This window comes from Chiloscyllium plagiosum, unplaced genomic scaffold (genome assembly GCF_037043375.1).
Source record: "Chiloscyllium plagiosum isolate Xiang-an unplaced genomic scaffold, Cpla_swu_hap1 HiC_scaffold_45, whole genome shotgun sequence".
Lineage (NCBI taxonomy): Eukaryota > Metazoa > Chordata > Chondrichthyes > Orectolobiformes > Hemiscylliidae > Chiloscyllium > Chiloscyllium plagiosum.
The window spans coordinates 49,101,517-49,122,850 of NW_028270183.1; the positions used below are offsets into that span (position 1 = coordinate 49,101,517).

At 44.8% G+C, this 21,334-nt stretch overlaps 1 long non-coding RNA gene across 2 annotated transcripts; it reads left to right on the forward strand.

The window, feature by feature from the left end:
- Nucleotides 1–580: 580 nt before the first annotated feature.
- LOC148136656 (uncharacterized) lies at nucleotides 581–20,868 on the forward strand. Of its 2 annotated transcripts, none has more exons than XR_015754425.1 (3): nucleotides 581–691; nucleotides 5,732–5,838; nucleotides 20,414–20,868. It is a non-coding gene; the product is annotated as an uncharacterized LOC148136656 (long non-coding RNA). The 2 variants fall into 2 exon arrangements; XR_015754424.1 differs by lacking the exon at nucleotides 20,414–20,868 and adding an exon at nucleotides 10,063–10,504.
- Nucleotides 20,869–21,334: the final 466 nt, after the last annotated feature.

A 21,334-nucleotide genomic window follows, 5' to 3' on the forward strand; every position in this document is an offset into this window, starting at 1 on the left:
AGAATGAGGTGCGACGGACCAGTTGCACTGCATTTATTTCAGTGCAAGATACCTGACAGGTCAGGCAGGTGGGCTCAGGGTATGGTTTTGATCATGGCACTGGGATATTATAGCAATTACTCAGGGATGGATCGGACTAGCAGCTTAATGTTCCAGGGTATAGATGCTATCGCAAGGATAGAAAGGTGCCAATAGAGAAATGTTTTTGATTAGGGATAACATTATGGCTGGGCTTCAGGAGGATGTTCCTGGGAGTACATCCAGGCAATTTATTGGTTGGGTCTGAGAAATAAGAAAGGGATGACCATCTTAATGGGATTGTATTATAGACTCTCTCTCAATAGTCGGCGGGGAAATTGAGACACAATTTTACCAGGAGACCTCAGTTATCTGTAAGAATAATATGGATGCAATGATAAGGGGTTTTAACTTTACCAACATGGCCTCGGAGTGCTGTAGTGTTGAGGGCTTGGATGGAAAGGTATTTGTTCAATGTGTTCGGGAACATTTCAGATTCAGTTTGTAGGATGTACCGACTAGAGAAGGAACAAAACCTGATCTGTTTTCTTTATTCATTCACAGGATGAGGCTGTCACTGGCTCTGCCAGCATTTATTGCTGCGTTTACCCAGAGGGCAGTTATGAGTCAACCACGTTGCTATAGGTCTGGAGTCCCATGCAGACCAGACCAGGTAAGGATGGCATTTTCCTTCCCTCAAGGTCGTGAGTGAACCATATTGGTTTTCCCAACAATTGACAATGGATTCCTTGTCGTCACTAGATTATTTTTTCCAGATATTTATTAAATTCACGTTCCAAAATCTGCCGTGATGGGATTCAAACCCAGGTGCCCAGAACGTTATCTGGGTCTCTGGATTAACTGTCTAGCGATAATTTCACTCCGTCATCACTGCCAGTTAGGAAATGAGGCAGGGTGAGTGACCGAGGTATCAGTGGGCCAGCGCATCAGCACCAAAGATCCCACAGTATTGAGGCTCAGTGGTTAGCGCTGCTTCCTCAGCACCAGGGACCTGGGTTTGATTCCATCCTCAGGCGACTGACTGTGTTCAAGTTGGCACGTTCTCCCCACTGTCTGTGAGGATTTCCTCCTGGTGTTCCAGTTTCCCCCCACAGTCCAAAGATGTGTAGGTTCGTTGGATGAACCACGTTAAGTTTCCTATAGTGTCCAGATGCAGTATATGAGGTTTTGGGATGTGCAGGCAAATCTCTGCCTGATGTGAAAATATCCTTTTGTGGTCTTGGACAGATGTCAGAAGGAGTTGTGGCCGTATGTTTTACATCTCCCATGGTGGCAAGGGTGGGTCAAGGGTATGGAGCGTGGGTTGGTGGGAGGTGTGGACCGATCATGGGAGGTGCAGCGGGAATGGTCTCTGCGGAACACAGATAGGGTTGGGGAGGGAAATATGTTTTGGTGATGGGGTCTGACTTTAGGTAGCAGAAATAACAGATGTTGATGCGCTGTATCTGGAGGTTAGTGGGGTGGAAGGTGAAGACCGCAGGGTTATATTCTTTAATGTGGCTGGAGGGGATGGGTAAAGGCAGAGGTGCAGGAAGTGGAGGGTATGTGTTGGAGGGCATTGTTGATCAAGTCAGAGGAAAATTACAGTCCGTGAAGTAGGCCTTTCTGGGATGTCCTAGAATAGAATCCAAAGAGATTAAACAAATATATCACAGACAAAAGATTAACTGGCCCAGAGAATAGGACCCCTTAAAGGTCAACAAGGCTGTCCATGGAACCACAATGGGTGCAAAAGATATGCAAATAATTCACTTCATTTTTACTTGAGAAGTATATGGAAGCTCGAGAGTTTGGAGAAGTAAACAGTGATAACTTGAAAAGTGTCCATATTACAGAGGAGGTGGTACTAGATGTCTTAAATCGCATCAAGGTGGATGAAGCCCTGGAACCTGATCAGGTGTATCCTGGAACTTTCTGGAAATCTAGGGAAGTGATTGTTGGGCCTCTCCTGAGGTATTTGTATCGTTGATAGCGACAGGTGAGGTGCCATTATTTTAAAAATGTGGTAAGGAGAGGCCAGGGAACAAGAGAACAGTGAGCCTGAAGTCAGTGGAAGGCAAGTTGTTGGAAGGGATTCTGAGAGACAGGATATCCATCTATTTGGAAAGGTAAGGAATGATCAGGAAGAGTCAATGTGGCTTTATACATGCACAATTGTGTCTCACTAACTTGAGTGAGTGTTTTGAAGTGACAAAGAAAATTGATTATGCCAGGCGGTGAATGTTGTTTATATGGACATTCAACAAGGTTCCACAAAGCAGACTGGTTAGCAGGGTTAGATAACATGGAATGCAGGGAGAGCAAGCCATGACAAAACTGCCTTGAAGGTAGGAGACAGAGGATGATGGAGGGTTGCTTTGCGGACTGGTGGCCTGTGAGCAGCAATGTGCTGCAAGGATGGATATTGGGCCCTTAAATAAATGACTTGAATGTGAATATATGAGGTATGGTCAGTAGATTTACAGAAGACACCAAAATTGGAGGTGTAGTGGACAGTGAAGAAGGTTAGTTCATAATAAAACAGGACCTTGATCAGATGGGCCATTGGAGCAAGGAATGGCAGACGGAGTTCAATTTAGATAAATGTGAGCTGTTGTATTTTGGAAAGGCAAATCAGGGCCGGGGAACATTGCTGAACAAAGAGACCTTGGAGTACAGGTTCATAGTTCCTTGAAAGTCGAGTAACAGTTCGGCAGCGGAGTGAATGTAGCATTTGGTACGTTCCCCGTTATTGGTCAATGCATTGAATGCAGCTGTTGTGACGTTATATTGTGGCTGGACAGGGCACTGATTAAGGCCCTTCTGGAATTCTTTTTTCAGTTCCAATCTCCCTGTTCTTGGAATAATGTTGAGAAACTTGAAAGGGTTCAGAAAACATTTGCAAGCATTTTGCCAGGGTTGGACGGTTTGAGCTCTTGGGAAAGGCTGAATAGGCTGGGACTATTTTCCCTGGAGAGTTGGAGGCTGAGAGATGGTCTTATAAAATCATGAAGGGCATGGATAAGGTGAGCAGTCAGGGACTTTTTCCAAAGTTCGGTGGGTCCAGAACTAGATGGTACAGGCTTAAGGTGAGAGGGAAAAGATTTAAAAGGGTTCTAAGGGGCATCTTATTCATGTTGATGGCATTGCAAGTTTGGAATTAATTGCCAGAGGAAGGGGTGGAGGATAGTACAATTGCAGCATTTAAAAGGCATTTGATTGGGTACATGAAGAGGAAGGTTTTAGATGAATAAGGGTGAACCGCTGGCAAATGGGACTCCATTAACGCTTTCCGTTATTGGTCAATGCATTGAATACAGAAGCTGGGACGTCATATTGTGGCTGGACAGGACATTGATTAAGCCACTTCAGGAATTCTGTTTTCAGTTTGAATTTCCCTGTTCTGGGAAGGATGTTGTGAAACTTGAAAAGGTTTGGACGAGATTTACAAAAACGTTGCCAGGATTGAAGGATTTGGGCTACAGGGAGAGGCTGATTAGGCTAGGGCTATTTTCTCTGGAGAGTCAAAGACTGAGAGGTGACTTCATGGAGATTTATAAAATCACGGCGGGCGTGGATAAGGTGAGCAGCCGGAGTCCTATTTCCTCAGGTTAGGTGGGTCCAAAACTAGAGCACATGAGTTGAAGTTGAGAGGGCAAAGATTTAAAAGGGATCTAAGTGGCAACGTTTTCAAGCTGAGTGTGGTGTGTGTATGGGAGGGGCTACCAGATGAAGTAGTGGAGGCTGATAAAAATCACAACATTTAAAAGGCTTCCAATTGTGTACATGAATACAGGCCAATAGATGGTAAATGATGGATACAGGCCAATAGATGGTAAATGGGAACCCATTAGTTTAGGATTCCTTGTTGGCACGGACGAATTGGACCGAAGGTCTGTTTCTTTGATCTTAATAAATTAAGATGTATTCCTCTATTGTGTGGAGAGCTAGCTGAAGCACAGATAATTATCCTTGGAGCTGAGAAGGTGAAGCAGTGATTTCGATCTGGTGCAGATTTGGTTCGAAGGTCTTGAATTTGCAGAGAGAGAGAGAGAGAGGAATTGTTAACACTTTCACAACCTTTAATAACTACATTCAAGTAATTGGCAAATAATACAATGTGAAAATGTGAACACTATTTTACTCAGAAAGTTCTGAGCATCTGGAACAATCTGAACAACACAGATTCAGCAGGTATTCTGAAACAGACTTGGAATTTTACTTTTTAAGGAAAGATTTGGGGGGTTGTGGGCACATGGGAGGGGACTTGGGACAGACTTGCAGCATCTCCAGAGGGAGAGAGTACAGCCCCAATGGGCTGAATAGCCCCCAGCCCCTGTGCTCTGTGATACTGCCCCATTCACTACCCATGAAGCTCATCCCAGGGCAGAGAGAGGGATTAGCCCCCCACTCTCATCACAATGGTGTCCGACTGATTGACGGAAGCTCCAGACCAATGGGAGGAGAGTCTGTGTGGTCCTGCAGCCAATGAGATTGAATGAGGGGTGCAGCCAGCAAGACAACACATGTCCATGAGCTGTGCAGGTGCAGTGTCACTGTTTGGGGTTGGGAGAGACAGCAGAGACTGGGACAGAGGCTGTTGGACCTGATTTACAAACTCCCAGTAAATTAAAGCCAAAAGAACTGCGGATGTTGTAAATCCGAAACAACAACCAGGAGGTTCTGGAAAAGCTCAGCAGGTCTGGCAGCATCTGTGAAGAGAAATCAGAGTTAAAGTTTAAGATCCGGTGTCCCTTCCACAGAACTGATGTTACTGAGAAAATAAAAGTCAGTTTATGTGCAGAAGATAGTGTGGGGGGGAGGATAAAAGGAGTAAAGGATAGGGTAGGGATAGAGTGAGAGGAAAAGTTGGATAAAGGATAACGATCTGGCCGGGGGAGGTTGACTAGCTGTTAATGGAGACTGTTAATGGCTAACCATAGGTAGTGTGTAATGGCAGGCTGTGAGAACAAGGACTGGTGTGTGGGGTAGGGGGCTACGACATGAGGTTGTTAACCTATGGTTAGCCACTGACTGTCTCCATTCTAAGCTGTTGCCCACCTATACCACTCCACGATTGGAGCTGCCGAGGACACAAACCTTTGGAATATCCTCCCGAACCCCGTCTGTCTGCCTTAAAGATGTATCTAAAAATCGTTCTCTTTAATCAACGTTTTTATCATTCGTGAAGCATTTTAGGAGATTTGTCAATGTGAAAGGCTCCATACAATGCAGGTAGTTATTGTCTGACATCAGGAGAAACAGGGATGAGCCCTCTCTCTCACACCGAATGAAGAGCAGCAAAACAGGAAGCACTGAGCATGCTCCAGCCCACAATGGGCCTCGGATTATTGATGTCAGCGCAGGACCAATAAGAGTGGGGGAACGGGGGCTAGAGGTGCTAGTTGGTCCTTCAACCAATCGGAGTGAATGAGGGGCGGGACAATACTCAACCACATGAGAAACTTCACTGACAGCACAGTGTTGTTGTGACCAAGGCATTGGAAATGTGTGAAGGTGAAGGGCAGGGGAAAGGAAAGACATATTGACCAGGAAGAGGAGGAAATTTTCATGGTATGGGATGAGAGGTTTTATAGAACTTAGTGCACATTGTAAAACACAAATTTCAAAATCCAAATTCTGCACCATTTTCCCTCCCTATAATGCATTTTGCACTCTCTGAAATATCAACTGTGTGTTTCTCCCTCCACAGATACCATTGATCAGTGCCAAAGCCCCATTGCCTGTGGAGAAGGTGATGTTTGACTTCGTTGTACAGCTGCAATTCGTGTGGTGAAGGTGCTCCCACAATGTGGTTGGGTAAGAGCTGTTTTAGATTATTCACTCAGTAACATTGAAGAGTTGACATTGTGTGTGCAAATCAACAACAGTTTTTTTTTTATCATGTTTATAAATCCACAGAAATACTATTGAGTACTTCTGACATGAGGCCACAGATGGGGATATTAGGTCAGGTGATCAAAAGAGTTGCCAAATAAGCAGGTTTTCAGGAATACCTTCAAGGAAGAAAGCAGGTCTGAGGGCGTTAGGGTGGGAATTCCAGACCGTGTTGCCTTGGCAACAGTAGAACCAGCCAGACAGTTGAAGCAATGAATAAACTCATCGTTGGGAGTCTGAAAGAAAATGAGTTGTCGGGGTCTCACAGGTTGTGTGGTGCAGGGAGACAGGGATGTTCACAGCCAGGAATTACATCAAGGGTGAGAATTTTAAATTGTTGCTTGTTAATAGGAGCATTTGTTTGGTCTCCCCTACCCTGGGAAAAAAGAAACCATGACTGGTCACCCTATCATTGCTCCTCATAATTTTATAAAGTTCGATAAAACCACCTAAACTGTCCAGTGCTGCAGGGAAATAGCCTCAGCCTATTCAGCCTCTTCCTATGGTTCAAATGTTCCAATACTGGCACCACAAGGTAAAACTTTTCTGAACTCTTGCAAGTTTCCCAACATCTTTCCTGTAACAGGGAGACTGGAATTGAAAGCAGTCTGGGGATTCCAAAAGTGGCCGAGCCAATAAACTGTACAACCGAAACATGATCTCCCAACTCCTATCCTCAATGCACTGCCCAATAACAGCCAGCATACAGCACACCACCTTCACCGACCTGTCGACCTTCAACCAACTTTCAAGGAACAATCAACCTACACTGCATGGTCTGTTTGTTTCTCAACACTTCCCAAGAACTTGCCATTAAGAGGTTGAGTCCTATTCTGATAACATCTTTGAAATCATGGAGACCACAATTGAATGCAGTATTTTAAAACTGGCCTCACCAATGCCCTACTCAGCCACAACGTGACCTCCTAACCCCTATAGTCAGTGACAGAATCCCCACAGTGTGGAAGCAGGCCTTTCAGCCCATGAGACCATACCAACCATCGAAACAGTATTCCACCCTAACTCTGTAACCTACCATTACCCAAAACTAATCCATCTAAACTGCATGTCTTTGGAATTGTGGAAGGAAATTAAGAGCACCCAGAGGAAGCCCACGCAGACACACGGGGAGAATGTGCAAATACCACACAGACAGTGGAATCAAACCAGAGTCCGTTTATTGACCAGCACATTCCATTAAAGGTCAGTGTCCCAAATGCCACATTCAGCACCTGATCTCCCTGAAACTCCACTTTCCAGGAACTATGCAGTTGTTCTGAGCCCTTCAGAGGAAATTAAGGTGAGGAGGAGAAAACACGAACAGGGTTGAGTTGTAGATCTATAAAATAACTCTCCATCTTCCCCCTCTCTGTTCCCCCCGTCTCCCCCCACTCTGTCTGGTTCCCCCCCTCTGTCGGTCAGTCCTTTGTCGGCTCCCCCACCTCGTCGGTCGTCCCTCCCCTGTCGGTCTGTGCCCCCATCTTTTGCCCCCTCGGTCTGTCCCCCCTCTGTCAGTCGCCCCCCTGTCGGTCGCACACCTGTCTCTTTCCCCGCTCCATCGGTTGCCCCCCCACCCCAGTCTGTTCCCCCTCTTCGTCGGTCGCCTCCCCCCAACCGTCGGTCGGTCGCCCCCTCTGATCCCCCTGTCTGTTCCCCTCCTCTCTAATCCCGCTTTCTGTCCCCATCCATTTCTGTGCCTCCCCTCTCTATCCCCCCCCTTTTTTCAATACCCATTTCTGTCCCAACCCTCTCGATCCATCCACCCTCTCCTACCCTCCGCCCACCCCCTCTCTGCCTACCCTCCCCTCTCAGCCCCCTAGTTCTGCACTCCCCCTTCTGCAGGGAAAATATCTTGTCTATTTACCCTATCCATGCCCGGCCTGATTTTAAAAATCTCTTTCAGGTCACCGTTCAGCCTCTGACGCTCCAGCGAAAACAGCCTGTCCAACCCTGGCAACATCCTTGTAATTCTTTTCTGACCCCTTTCAAGTTTGAGAACATCCATCTGATAGGAAGGAGACCAGAATTGCATGGAATATTACAAAAGTTGCCGAATCAATGTCTTGTACAGCCACAATATGACCGTCCAACCGCTACACTCAATGCTCTGACCAATAAAGGCAAGCAGACCAACTGCCGCCTTCACTATCCTATCTACTTGCTACTCTACTGTCAAGGAACTATGAACCTGCACTCCAAGGACTCTTTGTTAAGCAGCACTCCCCTGGAACTTACTATAAACTGTATAAGTCCTGCTAAAGTTTGCTTTTCCAAAATGCAGCAGCTTGCATTTTTCTGAACTGAACTCCTCAGCCCATTCACCCTTCTGATCCAGATCCCCTTGTCCTCTGAGGTAATCTTTTTCACTGTCTGCTACACCTCCCATTTTGGTGTCATCTGCAAACTTACTAACAATACCTCTTATGTTCACATCCAAATCATGGATATAAATGGCGAAAAGTAGTGGATCCAGCACTGATCCTTGTGACACTCCACTGGTCACAGGCCTTCAGCCTGAAAAGCACCCTCTGCCTTTTACTTTCGGGCCAGTTCTGTACTCCATGCGATCTAACCTTGCTGACCAGTCTCCCATGAGGAACCTTGTCAAACACGTTACTGAAGTCCATGTAGATCAAGTCCATGCTCTAACCTCAGCAATCCTTTTTGTTCCTTCTTCAAAAAAACTGAGTCAAATTCATGAGATATGATTTCCCATGCACAAAGCTGTTATTAGTATCCAGGATTTAACTCTGTACATTGGGGTCTGCGTTGCCCAGTTATAGGTGTTGATATTCTGGATGAAGTTCAAGTACACCAGCATTTTGTCAGTGAGTCTGTATTGAGTCCTGTTAATGTCACCAACACAGGTGAGTTCCTTTTGAAAGGCAGTCCCTGTATCCCTTGCCCACCAGGAAATAGTATAAGTGTCTTTACCTCTGGACTAGGAGGATCAGGCTCAGAGTTGTGTAAAAGCATCTTTGAAGAGGCTGATTAGTAAACCTGCCCAAGCCACCAGGCCATAATGTATTCCAGCTGTCCCTGCCTGAGCCTCCAAACAGAACCTTCCTGTAGTTTCTCTCCTGTCAGACTCTCCCATTGCTCAGTTTGTCTCGGATCCCCTCTTGCTGCTGCACTGATCCTGTCGCTCACTGACATGTCCATCCCCCAGTGTCCTCCACATTCATTCACTGTTCACAATCCCATTGACGCAGTCCTCCAGCCACGCCCCCTCCACTCGATCGAGACGGCTCAGTGGTGAGCACTGCTGCCTCACAGCATCAGGTACCCGGGTTAGATTCCGTCCACGAGCGACTGTCTGTGTGGAGTTTGCGTGTGCTCCCCGTGTCTGAGCGGGTTTCCTCCCACAATCCAAAGATGTGCAGGGCAGGTGAATTGGCCATTCTAAATTGCCCATAGTATTAGTTACATTAGTTAGTGGGCATGGGTCTGTGCAAGTTACTGCTTGCAGGGTCAGTATGGACTTGTCTGGCCGAAGGGCCTGTTTCCATACTGTAGGGATTCTGATATATTGGGCAGCAGCTGCTGTCAATCACCCGGACTCCTGTATGATCGGGACCAGTGCACGGTCGCAGTGCTGGCAACTGTGGGAGTATGTGCAGTCTAGGTCAGTGTCTGGGAAGGAGGCTGTGGGTGTGAGGAATTAATCTATCATTAGCAGCTTCATCCCTCTGGGAGCAGGACCCAGGGAAATGGCACCTTTCTTACTACCCGAACATGTGATCAGACTATCAGTGGTGCAGCGTTTTGCAGAAAATGATCAGAACTCTTTTGTGAAGATTCAGAGTTGTTATGGAAAGGGACAAGGATGGGCCTGCAATTAGAATTCTAATTTGGCTCATTTTAGTAAGATGGGTCTTGGCCAGAGTTGCAGGAAGCAGTGTATGCAGGATAGTTCTCATCAGGAGCTAGGAAACTGAATTCGAAGAGAATGTGTAAGAGAACTGGGTGTGGAGGAAAGGAGTGTGTGGGTGGTGGTGGGTTTGGATTTCAGTTCACAGAAGAGAGAAATTGTGAGACTGAGGCTTAAAGCTTTGGATGAACAAGGAAGCTACAGTTTAATACTACAATTGTCTTATGAATTTCCATCCTGTATTAACAGTGGTAACTTGTGTGCTCTGTTGTAAGGTACTGAAAGGGTGGATTTGCGGATGAGAAATTCAAATTGAACTTCATGTTCAGATGTGATAGTTACTTGATCCGTGCCGCTCTGAATATCATTGGCCTTTTCATCTGGAAGGAAATGTGTGCATTCTGTCCGTGGGCGAATATTCCAAATCTCAGTGTGACTGCAAAAGTACTGAGACACAGCCAAGTCCATGTCAGCATGGTGACTGGGGAGAGAGATTCCATTTGCTTTTGAAAGTCTAGAAAATCATGGCACATTTCCCAGGAACAATTAAGCCACAACTTTGCTTTCTAGAAGGACAAGTCTTTAATTAATAATGCAACCAGAAAGACACAAGGATACCTGCACCATGGGAAACACTATGAAAACGGGATTGTTGTAAAGGAGTTCATTCTCGATCATGGATTCTAATCCATTGGCATTGTCACGTCGGTTCCAGCGCTGTGGGCAAATACTGGAAATATGATGAATGTAATGTAGGTTTCAGTTATTAAACTGTAAAAAGTGCAGAACAATTTACAAGGATGTTGACAGGACTCAGGGGTCTGAGTTATAGGGAGAGGTTGGACAAGTGAGAATTTTATGTTTAGAGCAGAGGAAACAGAGGGGGTTCTTTTCTCGAAGTGTATAACACCATGAGATGCCTGGATAAGGTGAATGCACTCAGTCTTTTTTCCCAGGAACTCAAGGATTGGACGGCATGATTGGATCAGTTTAAGGTTAGAGGAGAAAGAATAAAAGGGAAGCTGGGGGGGGGGGGGGGGGCAACTGTTTTACACAGAGGGTAGTATGTATATGAAATGAGCTGCCAGTGGAAGTGGTTCAGGCAGGAACACTCAACAGGTAAAAGACATTTAGACAAATACATGGATAGGAAAGGCTCAGAAGCAGATGGGCCAAGTGCAGGGAAATGGGGTTAGCATGGATGGACATTCTGGTCAGTATGGGCCAGTTTGGGCCAAAGGTCCTGTCTCTGCTGTAGGATTTTATAACTCTAAGTGCATTTGCTATTTCTCCCACTAACTCTGTTGGTATCCTGGGATGTATTCCATCAGGGCAATGAGACTTGTCTCCCTTTAGCTCCATACCTTGCCCACCTCTAACTCTTTCATGATAATGGTTATCTAGGTCCTCACCTTCCTCAGTCTCCTTATCAATTACTGGCATGATCTTTGTATCCTCCACTGTGAAGACTGACTGCTGTGTACTCATATTCCTGAACCCTGCTGGATAGGAATAACTAGGCACAGAACTCTGAGAGGTCTTCTTTAAGTCTTTATTGATGAGACATGGCAGTTACCTGGATAGTGTACATGCAAAACACCTCCAGGCAGCATCAGGTAACTCCCCGTCTGTCCGATGTGCCGCTCCCATTCTTATACCTTTGTGGTTTGGGACTTTGAATAGAGACTGTCTCTCAGTATTATCTCCATGGCAACGGTCAGTTAGAAAGTCTAGTTCAGTTCAGCACTTTGTGGTTAAACCACACACCCCTCCCCCACGCCCCCGTGGCTCCCTCAAGTATCTGACAGGCACTTCAGTTTCAGTGGGGCTTTCTATCAGGATTCTGATGTGGAGGAGCCGGTGGTGGGGTGGACAAAGTTTAAAAACCACACATCACCAGGTTGTAGTGCAACAGGATTATTTGGAAGTACAAGCTTTTGGAGTGTGTTGTGATTTTTAACTTGATCAGGATTATCTCTATGGTAACAGTTCAGTGCTTCAACAATTAGACGCCTCACAATAAGTTCCCCTCTAGCAGGGTAAACTGCTATTCTGGCCCTGGGGATAGCTACTCATCACTTTTCTCCCCCAATCCCATCTCGCTTTCTGTTGATCTTTAAAGTTATTTTAATCTCCTTGGTCTTTGGCAATTTGTATGCATTCTATTTCAGATTGATAGACTCTCTTATTTCCTGAGCCACCCATGGCAGATTATTCCTTTTCCTACAGTTCTTCCTTTTCACTGATATATACTTTTGCTGAGCACTTCAAAAAATTGCTTTGATATTCCCGCAGTCTGTCAACTTTCCCACCGTAAAGTCTTTGTTTCCAGTCTACATTAGCCAACTTCTGCCTCATCCTATTGTAGTCTCCTTTTGTTTAAAAAGCACAGGATCTTAGGAGTGGATCTAATCTTCCAGCTTTCCATCTGTGTTCTAAGTTCAACCAGACTTATCACAAGTCTTTTATCAGATTACGAGGTGAGACGATGTTACCTGGGTGTTTTGGTTTTCATTGTCATGACCTTGGCTTTGTAATAAAGTACAGGATAGATATTCACAACAGCGTACACTGGACGCTGCGAATGTACGACGCAATCTAAAACCATAAATCACTGTCTCCCCTCAGTTTAAAATTGCAAAATCATTATCTCCTACAAACTTCCTCACTATCTAAGTTTGGAACGCTAATCCACCTGACGATGTCATTTTCCGAAAATCTCCTTTGGTGAAGGTGGTGAGTTTTGGATTCCGCTTTCCAGTTATTACCGTAAGAAGAGACGGACTGGGCACAGGAGAACCAGCCCCACCATTTAATACGGTGATCATTGAGCTCACATCGGTCTCAGCTGGATTTTCCTGCCAGCTCTTTCTCACTCTTCAACCCATTGCAAATTCCACATCTGTATCTCTTCATTACATTTGCTCATTGTCCTGGCATCCACCGCATTTTGAATAGGGAATTCCACAGATTCACAACACATCGAGATAAGTACATTCTTCCTCATGAGAATAGAATAGAGTCTCTATAGTGCAGAAACAGGGTATTCATCCATCGAGTCCACACCAACCCTATGATGTGCATCCCGTTCAGACCCACTCATTCCCTGTAACATTGCATTTCCCATGGCTAATTGTCTGACCGGCACGTGCATGGACACTGTCAGCAATTTAGCATGGGCAATCCACCTAACCTGCACACCTTTGGACTGTGTGAGGAAACTGGAGAACTGCACGAAACCATGCAAACATGGGGAGAATGTATAAGCTCCCCACAGTCGCCTAAGGTCTCTGATGCTGTGAGGCAGCAGTGCTAGCCACTGAGCCACCTCTGCTTAAAACCTGCTGCCCCTTATTAACCTCCCTAACCCCCAATTGGCTGAATCTATGTTTCTTACATCAGAAATCAGGTTGTCTAGGCGGATGTCTCAGTAAATCCCAGTGACAGCCCACAAGTCCCATGTGTCTGAATGAGGATCCAATACACAACATCTTCCACCCCACACTTTTCATTCACGTTCCAGAGGCAGGGATCCAGTGGCTGCATGAGGACTGCAACTCCCAAATTCCGAGGCAGGGACCACACGTCTGTGGGGAAACCTGGCACTGCCCAAGTACAGAATGTGGGTAAGTTTTGGAGCATGTGCTTTGGGGTAACTAGTGGAAAGGATTTCACATTGTGATTGGCTGGAGGAGGAACGTATTTGCTTGTAGTATTGATCTGTTGGAGGGTCAAAGTGTCACCACACCCACATGGGACCAAGTTCCATCCCCAACTTGTCATAACACTGGAATCTACCAATGAGAAACAAAGAAGGATCTGACCCATTCTCCCAGACTGAAGGTTCCTCTACTGTCCAGGATCCACCTCCCTGTCTGTTTCCTTTCGTTTCATTCTGCTGTTACATTATTGACTTGCAACAACTGAAGGGAAAGGAAGTGAACCCAGAAAGGGTGCAGAGTCTAACCAGGGGCGGGAAGTGGTGGCATGGATCTGTTTATCAACAACTCCATCAGAATGGGGAGGGTGTACCTTCGGGGGTTGTAGAGTCAGAATGGTGGGAGAGAGTCAGTGTGATGGAGGGTTACAGCTTTGAGGGAAGAAAGGGGGGAAAAGATATTCCAGAGAAACTAGAATTGTCTGCTCTGAATTTCTAATCTGTACATATTCCTTTATACAGGGTGCGAGATGGCGAAGATTCGCAGACTGAAATCTCAAAATCATATGCAGATCGTGATTAAGTTAACCAGCATTTGGAGAACCAAAGATAGAGACTCACTCGGCCAAAATCCTGCAACACTCTCTCTCCCAGCATTGTCGGTCTCTCTGCGCCAAATGGACTGTGAATGGTACGAGACAGCAGCTCACTACCATCTACTGAAGGGTAACTAGAGATGGGGAATAAATACTGGCTGAGCCAGTGATGCCCATATCCTGGAAATGGTTTCTATCTCTAGTTGCTGAAACCCAGTTGATGTTACTGCAGGATGATGAGGGACGCTGAGTGCATCCTCCAGGAGTCAGCACCATCACAATACCCCTGCCTATACCCACACAGTAACACCGCAACGCCACTGGAACAAAAGGTGGTGAAGCCAAAGGAGGACTTAGATATAGTTCTTCAAGGTAAAGTCATGAAAGGGGATTGGAACACTGCAGGAACAGGAGACTGCGCTGCATAGTTAGCTGTTTTCCCTTGAATGGTGGAGCAGGATTGAAAGGCCGAATGGCCTCCTGCTGCTATCTCCCAGGTATGTATATAGCCTTGGAGCCCGGGTAGGAAGAAGTGGGCAGGGATTCTACAGGAGATTGCACCTCCACATCAGTTTTCAGTGAGGGACGGTTTGATGAATTTTATTTAACATTTGTCTTTAATGCAAGGTTTGTGAAGTTGGTTTTAAAATATTGTAGCTATTTATTCCACAATAAATAAAACTAAAAGAAAAGAAATGACACTATCTGAATATAACAGTTTTTAAAAATTTAAAATGTCTTGTAAAACAAAAATCTGTCTATTCCCGGACACCATCTCTTTCCAGTTACTCAAACTCCAGGGAAATATTCCCTCCCTGTCTGAACCTTTGGTTTGATTTCACTGCTTTTCAGTTCTCCTTCTGTGAGCTGTGAAGTGTTCTTCCCCCCCCCCCCATTTCTCCTACCCAGAAGTGTTATCACACACAGCTGAGCAACCTTCCGACGTTCATCATTACGCCATTTTGGGTTTTGTTAATATATAATCACCTGCAGTAAACTACCCGTGTAACCAATTGAATATTTACAAACAAAGCCCATTACGGGCAAAGCAAACCATTTCAAATGATAGAATGGGAAGGGACTAAATCAAAGTAGAGTTAGGGGTGAGGGGGCAGCAGTGGAGATAAAGCACGGTATCCCCTGCGATGCCAACCTCTATCTAAAGGCATCGAGAGCATTGAAACATACCACATGCTCCTTCTCTAAGAACACCCTGCTTTATCCTCAATCATAGAATAGAATCCCAACAGTGTGGCAGGAGAGCATTGGCCCATCAAACCCCACCAACCATCCAAAGAGCATCCCACCTGGAGCACTCCATCCTTGTAACACTGCATTTCCCATGGCTGATCCACAGAGTCTTCACAATCCTGGAAACTGTGGACAATTTCGCACAACTGATCCACCTAACCCACAAATTCTTGAACTGTGGGAGGAAATCAGAGCACCTGGAGGGGGCCCACACAATCATAGGGGAATGTGCAAACTCCACACAGGCCGTTGACCAAGGCTGGACTCCAACCTTGTACCTGGTGCTGTAAAGCAGCAGTGCTACAGTCACCATTTAAATCAAAACAGATGATCCCTGCTCATTGTCAGATTGCTGTTTGTGGAGACTTACTGCCCAGAGAGACATCCTGAGATTCAGAAAGAGACAATATAAATTCAGTCAACTCCATCCGAGTTAATGTGATTAACAACAACATCAATACTCCAACAGTGCCCTCAGACCTCGTACCTACTCTATCATTTACGATTTTTAACCCATGGGATGTTTGTTACCAGCTTCGATGACAGCCGTAATGCTCTGACCACTTTGACGGAGACAGTGCAAGTCAGTTCTAATAGTTATCAATAGATTGAATCTAAACAGGATGCCCCACAACAGGAAGTGCTCTGACACTCAATGCCCGTAAGTCAAGGTCATTTCCCTAAAACCACTCTCGTCTGGCAATACCATTGAAGATATTTTGCACAGTAACCTTTCAATCTCAATTGCCAGTTCCAGTCCATGAAGCAGCCAGTAACATGCCCTGGCAGGAGAGATTGAGGAGCTTGAAGCTGTCTTCTCTGGAGTATCTAAACATGAAACACTTCAAAGGAAGAAAAATCTTCAAGAGCTCGAGAGGATAGATACAGGAAGGATGTGCTCCTCGGCTGGAGTGCCTGGAATAAAATAAGCACTAACTACGGTATCTTTACCCAGCATCCCCTTTAGCTGCATAAATAACCCCCAGTTTTAACTGCTGTAATGTTGATGACTATGCAAATGTATAAATATAATTTAATCCATCCCAAAACCTCTCTGTACCTGTGTCTCATTTGTGTTCACCGAGACCCTCATTTAATCTGACCTCTTTATAAACTCTGCCCTGATATTCCCTTAGATGGCTCAGAATGAAATATTTACTGAATTGTTACTGTACGAAAGGAGGCTGATTGGCTTATCAGCTCTCCAAAGGATCACCTCACTGAATGCATTCTTCTCCCTTTACCCCATAAACCTTCCCATTCGTCCATTTCCAATAACACCAGCGAGTTCACAAGTAACCACAGCGATTGGATTTGTTTTGTTTGTTCATGGGATCATGGCATCACTTGCCGGGGCAGCATTTGTCATCCATTCTAACTGCCCAAGAGATGGTTCAGAGTCAACCCCATTATTCAGGTTCTGGATTCACATGTAGGCTGGACCAGGTCAGAATTAACACAGTCTCCCAGCCCCAATGACATGAAGAGTTGATTTCTGGTCTATTATCTTATTTATGAAATGATAATGAATAATTTTTACAGTTGAATTAAAAGTGAAAGACCAAAATGGGTTTTATTCTGATTGAGCACGTCCTCCTGTTTTCTCAGTTGTTATTGACAATCTCATTCCCCTCGCACCAGAACCTGTTCCAGAGAGTGTTACAGAAAAGGCAGAATGGTCAGCTGCAGCTGGTCACCTGACCAGTCACTGGACCCAAAGGTTCACTCTCCACAGATGCTGCCAAATCTGCTATGATCTCTTGAATGGCAAAGCAGGGTTGAAGGGCTGAATGGCTTCCTCCTGTTCCAATGAAAGTTATCCATCTGCAGCTTGTGGTACATTTCCCCTCACTGAAAACTTCACCTCCATGTCTAACACACTGTTACTGACTGAACAAACCTCCTGTGTTTGAACTAAACCTGCTCATGCTCAGTGATTCCCTCTACTGCCACCCGGATTAAACTCTCATCATGGAATGCTGTCTCGTGTTACTGCGGGAATGCCCACAAGGACTAATCCTGGAGTCTGTATCCCCTGGGATCCAAAAATCCCGTCTATTTCCTTCTTCCTATTTCATTCTGGCATTGAACTCTCGGTTTCAATCCATTCTCCTGTCATGCTCTTCAACATACCCATGTGGGTGGACTAGAGGCAGCTGGCACCTGAGATTGTGGGGGGAGGCAAATTCAATCGGGGATTTGGGAAAACACTCAGACAATGACATATCCATCTGATTGTTGACTCAGACAGATAGGCAGAAAGAAAGATGCACATTTAGATAGCACCTTCGATGACCTGGGGCAATGATTTCAACCTCAAACCTCTGAAAACACAGACACAAAGCTTCCTACTTGTACCAGGTTGTCTCTCAGCCTCCTCTTTTCTTAAGAAAAGAGTTTTAAGTTGTTAAGTCTTTCCTGGTGATTATGACTACTGTGTTTCTGTCAGATTTGTGACTGAACCTTTATTTTCCTGTTGTGAGTGATGCTAGTAGCAGAAACAGTTCCTGACTTGTGAGGGGTTTCGGTTGGCGTATTTAAATTTACACATTCATTCCCACCCTCACATACAGTGTGAAATTGATGTAAATCAGAAGGAAAGGATTGAGTGAGCACCCACAGAAACACAAAAGGCAGCATGTGTACCTGAGTTGAATGAACCTGGACTTAGGAAAATGTGACAACAATCACTACTAGTTAGAATTACACAGTCCCTTAGGCGCACAAAGAGAATATTCGGTCCATCGAGTCTGCAAAGACCTGCTGTCCCACCCTACCTCCATAACCCCACGTTTAGCATGGCTAACCCAACCCGCCGAACCTACACACTACAGGCCATGTTAGCACATCAAACCTGCACATCTGTGGGAGGGTCACATATTATGTCTAATTGCTCAGGATTGTGGATGAAGGCTCACAAGTACTTGACTCTGACGCAAATCCTCTTTTTTTTTCAAAATAAAATCTGAAGGAAACTGCAGCCAGAAAGATTTCCGATTATCTCAGGAGGAAGAGAATTCAAAACTCGTGCCATTGACCCGGGGGACGCAGTCAAGTCACAGAGGTCTGGGAACCATCAGAAATGTAACAAGTTGTGAGCAAGGTGGGAGTGAGACAAGGACAAAAGGACAGTCTGTCATACGGGAGAAGGCAGGAGAGATTAGACAGCAGAAATGGTAGCCCCTCAAGGCCACGGGGAATGGAGTTAGGGCTGGGAAAGAAACCAGGAAACAAGGCGAGCAGCTGTCAAAGAAATACATTGAATAAATAGGTTATAACAACATAGATGGCAGAGTACGCAGTCTGAAATTGTTGCTCTCATTGGTGAGTACAGAACGCAGTAAAGCTTGGATTATTCTATTACAGCCAACACATGCAGGATAGGCCAAGTGGCCTCGATCTGTGCTGTACTTTCTGATAAATTTATTCTGACATTTGGAATTCAGGTCGGATGATGTTCATAAATTCTCAAATTGGACTTGAGTTTAATATTCTGGGGAAATGTTAAATAAATCACAATGATCCCATTCTGAAGACTTTAGTCCACAACCTTGCATGTTCCAGCATCTCAGTTACATCCATGTCCTTTTATTCTAATGTGATGCTGGTTACTGCCTTTTCCATCCAATCAATGAGTTCCTGCTCTCCACCATCTCCGAGTGAAATGAATTCTCCCCTCCTTCTTTCTGGGAATTAGTTTCAATCTAAATCCTCCAGTTTCTGATCTCCAGCTTCTGAATAGCTCCTTCCTATCCACTTGATCTGGATTCTTCAGCATTTTATCACTTCAAATAAATCTCACCTCATCCTCCTTGGAAATCATCCCCAGCCTATCCAAACTTTCCTCAGAGCAGAAATTTTCCAATTGTAGAAATATTCTGATCAATCTCCTCTGTACCCTCTCTGGTGTGATCACATCAACCCTGGAAAGTGGAGATCAGAAGTGTGTGCAGTACTTTAACTGCAGTCAAACGAGTGTTCCTGACATTTCCCGTGTCACCTCCATGTTCTTGTGGTTGTCACTCACACAAGAAGTGTCTTGGATTTCCCACATGGGACTGGATGTGCACTCCATGAGGCTGGGATTCCCTACCATGTGTTTATTTGTTAACTAATCCTAAATTAACTTCAGATTAAAACAACATTATCAACTACCCACCAATCAACTTCTTCCATTATACTCAAGTCACCTTACTTTTTAAACATCTCTTTAAAATTATTACTATCTAAACACAACAGGCTTTAATTTGCTGAACAAGTATTCAGATGTCTCCACTGTTACAATCACTTGAAGATTATCTTTACGTTCAGCTACATTTGGTGAATTGAACACTGATTGTAAATATATGAATATCAAACGGACTTGAGTTTTATGATAATTAATCCAGTCTGACATTCTTGTTGGTTAATATCTTGAAGAGAACTGTCCTCAGAACTCCAGCTGTGCTCTGACTTCATTCACAACTGGATTTGGTTGGACTGCAGATCTTAGATCTGTTCTGTTGTTTCCCGGATTGCTTCACTCTGTCTATCACTTGCTAATTATGCTGTTAGGCACACAAGTAGTCCTCTTTGAGAACTTCATCAGGTTAACACCTCATTTTTGGGTATTCATGCTGCTGTAACTGACATGCCCTCCTGAATTCTCTCAGTTGAATGAGGATTGATACTCTAGTTTGATGGTAAGAGGTAAGTTGGGGGATATGCTGGGCCGTGATTCCAAAAGTTTTGTTGTAGCACAATTCTACTGCTGTTGGTGGAAGGAAAGAGCTAAACTCTTACACTGTTGGCCCATATACTACATGCAGTATCATGAACACTGATAGGCCAAGACATGAAATACGAGCAACACTGTACAATGATGCAGGATCACAATTGCAGTAAGGGGAGTTTAAGATCCAACTTGACAGAGGATTAGGGAAAGAAGCAGCAGATCAGATTGTCTCATTCATAGTCACAAAGAGACTCTATGAGATCATTGTACTGTTGGGGGTGAGGATGGAGGAGGTTGGGGAGATGGAGAGCCCTTCAAAAGAAACTAATCTGCCTGAGAGTTGTGAGATAGAATTGATTGCCATCATTTAACAGAAAGCTAATTGAAACTGTTTTCATCCCCAAAAGGTAACAAGACTGATGGTGCTTCCAATCATCACCAGAAACAAACCCAGGATACATGGTTTGGCGATGGATGTCAATTTCCAATCAACATCCAACTCCTGCAATCATTGAGCAAACGTATGTGTGATTACCCACTCCTGATGAACCAGAAAATCGCTGTTCACTCTGTGCAGATGGACGGCGACGTGGGGAAGTATTGGCCGAGTGGTATTGTCGCGAGACAATTAATCTAAAACTCCAGATAGTGTTCTGGAGACCTGGGTTCAAAGTCTGCTGCAGCAGATGGGGGGATTTGAATTCAATTAAAAAAAAACTTGTGAATTTAGAGTCTAATGATAACCATTAATCGATTGTCAGAAAAACCCATCTGGTTCACTCATGCCCTTTCAGGAACGAAGCTGCCATCCTTACCTGGTCTGGCCTACATTGTGACCTCAGACCCACAACAATGTGGTTGACTCTTACCTGCCCTCTGGGCAATTAGGGATGGGCAGTAAATGCTGCCTGGCCAGTGACACCCTCATCCTGTGAATTAGTAAAGGAAAATAAAAATCTGTACCCAGTGTGAATCTGTTCATGTTCAACAATGTTGTGAACATTTCCAAAGCTAAGATCTCTATATGCACAACTTTATGAGCTGCCAAAGCCAATTTGCATTACTTGGCGTGAAAAAGAGAAAAGAATTCTTCAACTGTGGCTATCAGTAAATTGATTGGTGTCTCAGCAGGATGGATGCCTGAGTGAATACCTTCTCCCGACCAAAAATACAGATATTTTTGTCTGCTATATCTAGGTCTGTTATAATATTATACAGCTCTATCAAAAATATATCCAACTTCTTCACTTCAAAGAAAATCGCAATTTCTTCAAATCAATCCAGTGACTGCATTTTCTTCATCAGTGAACCACTCCAGTAAGTCTGTA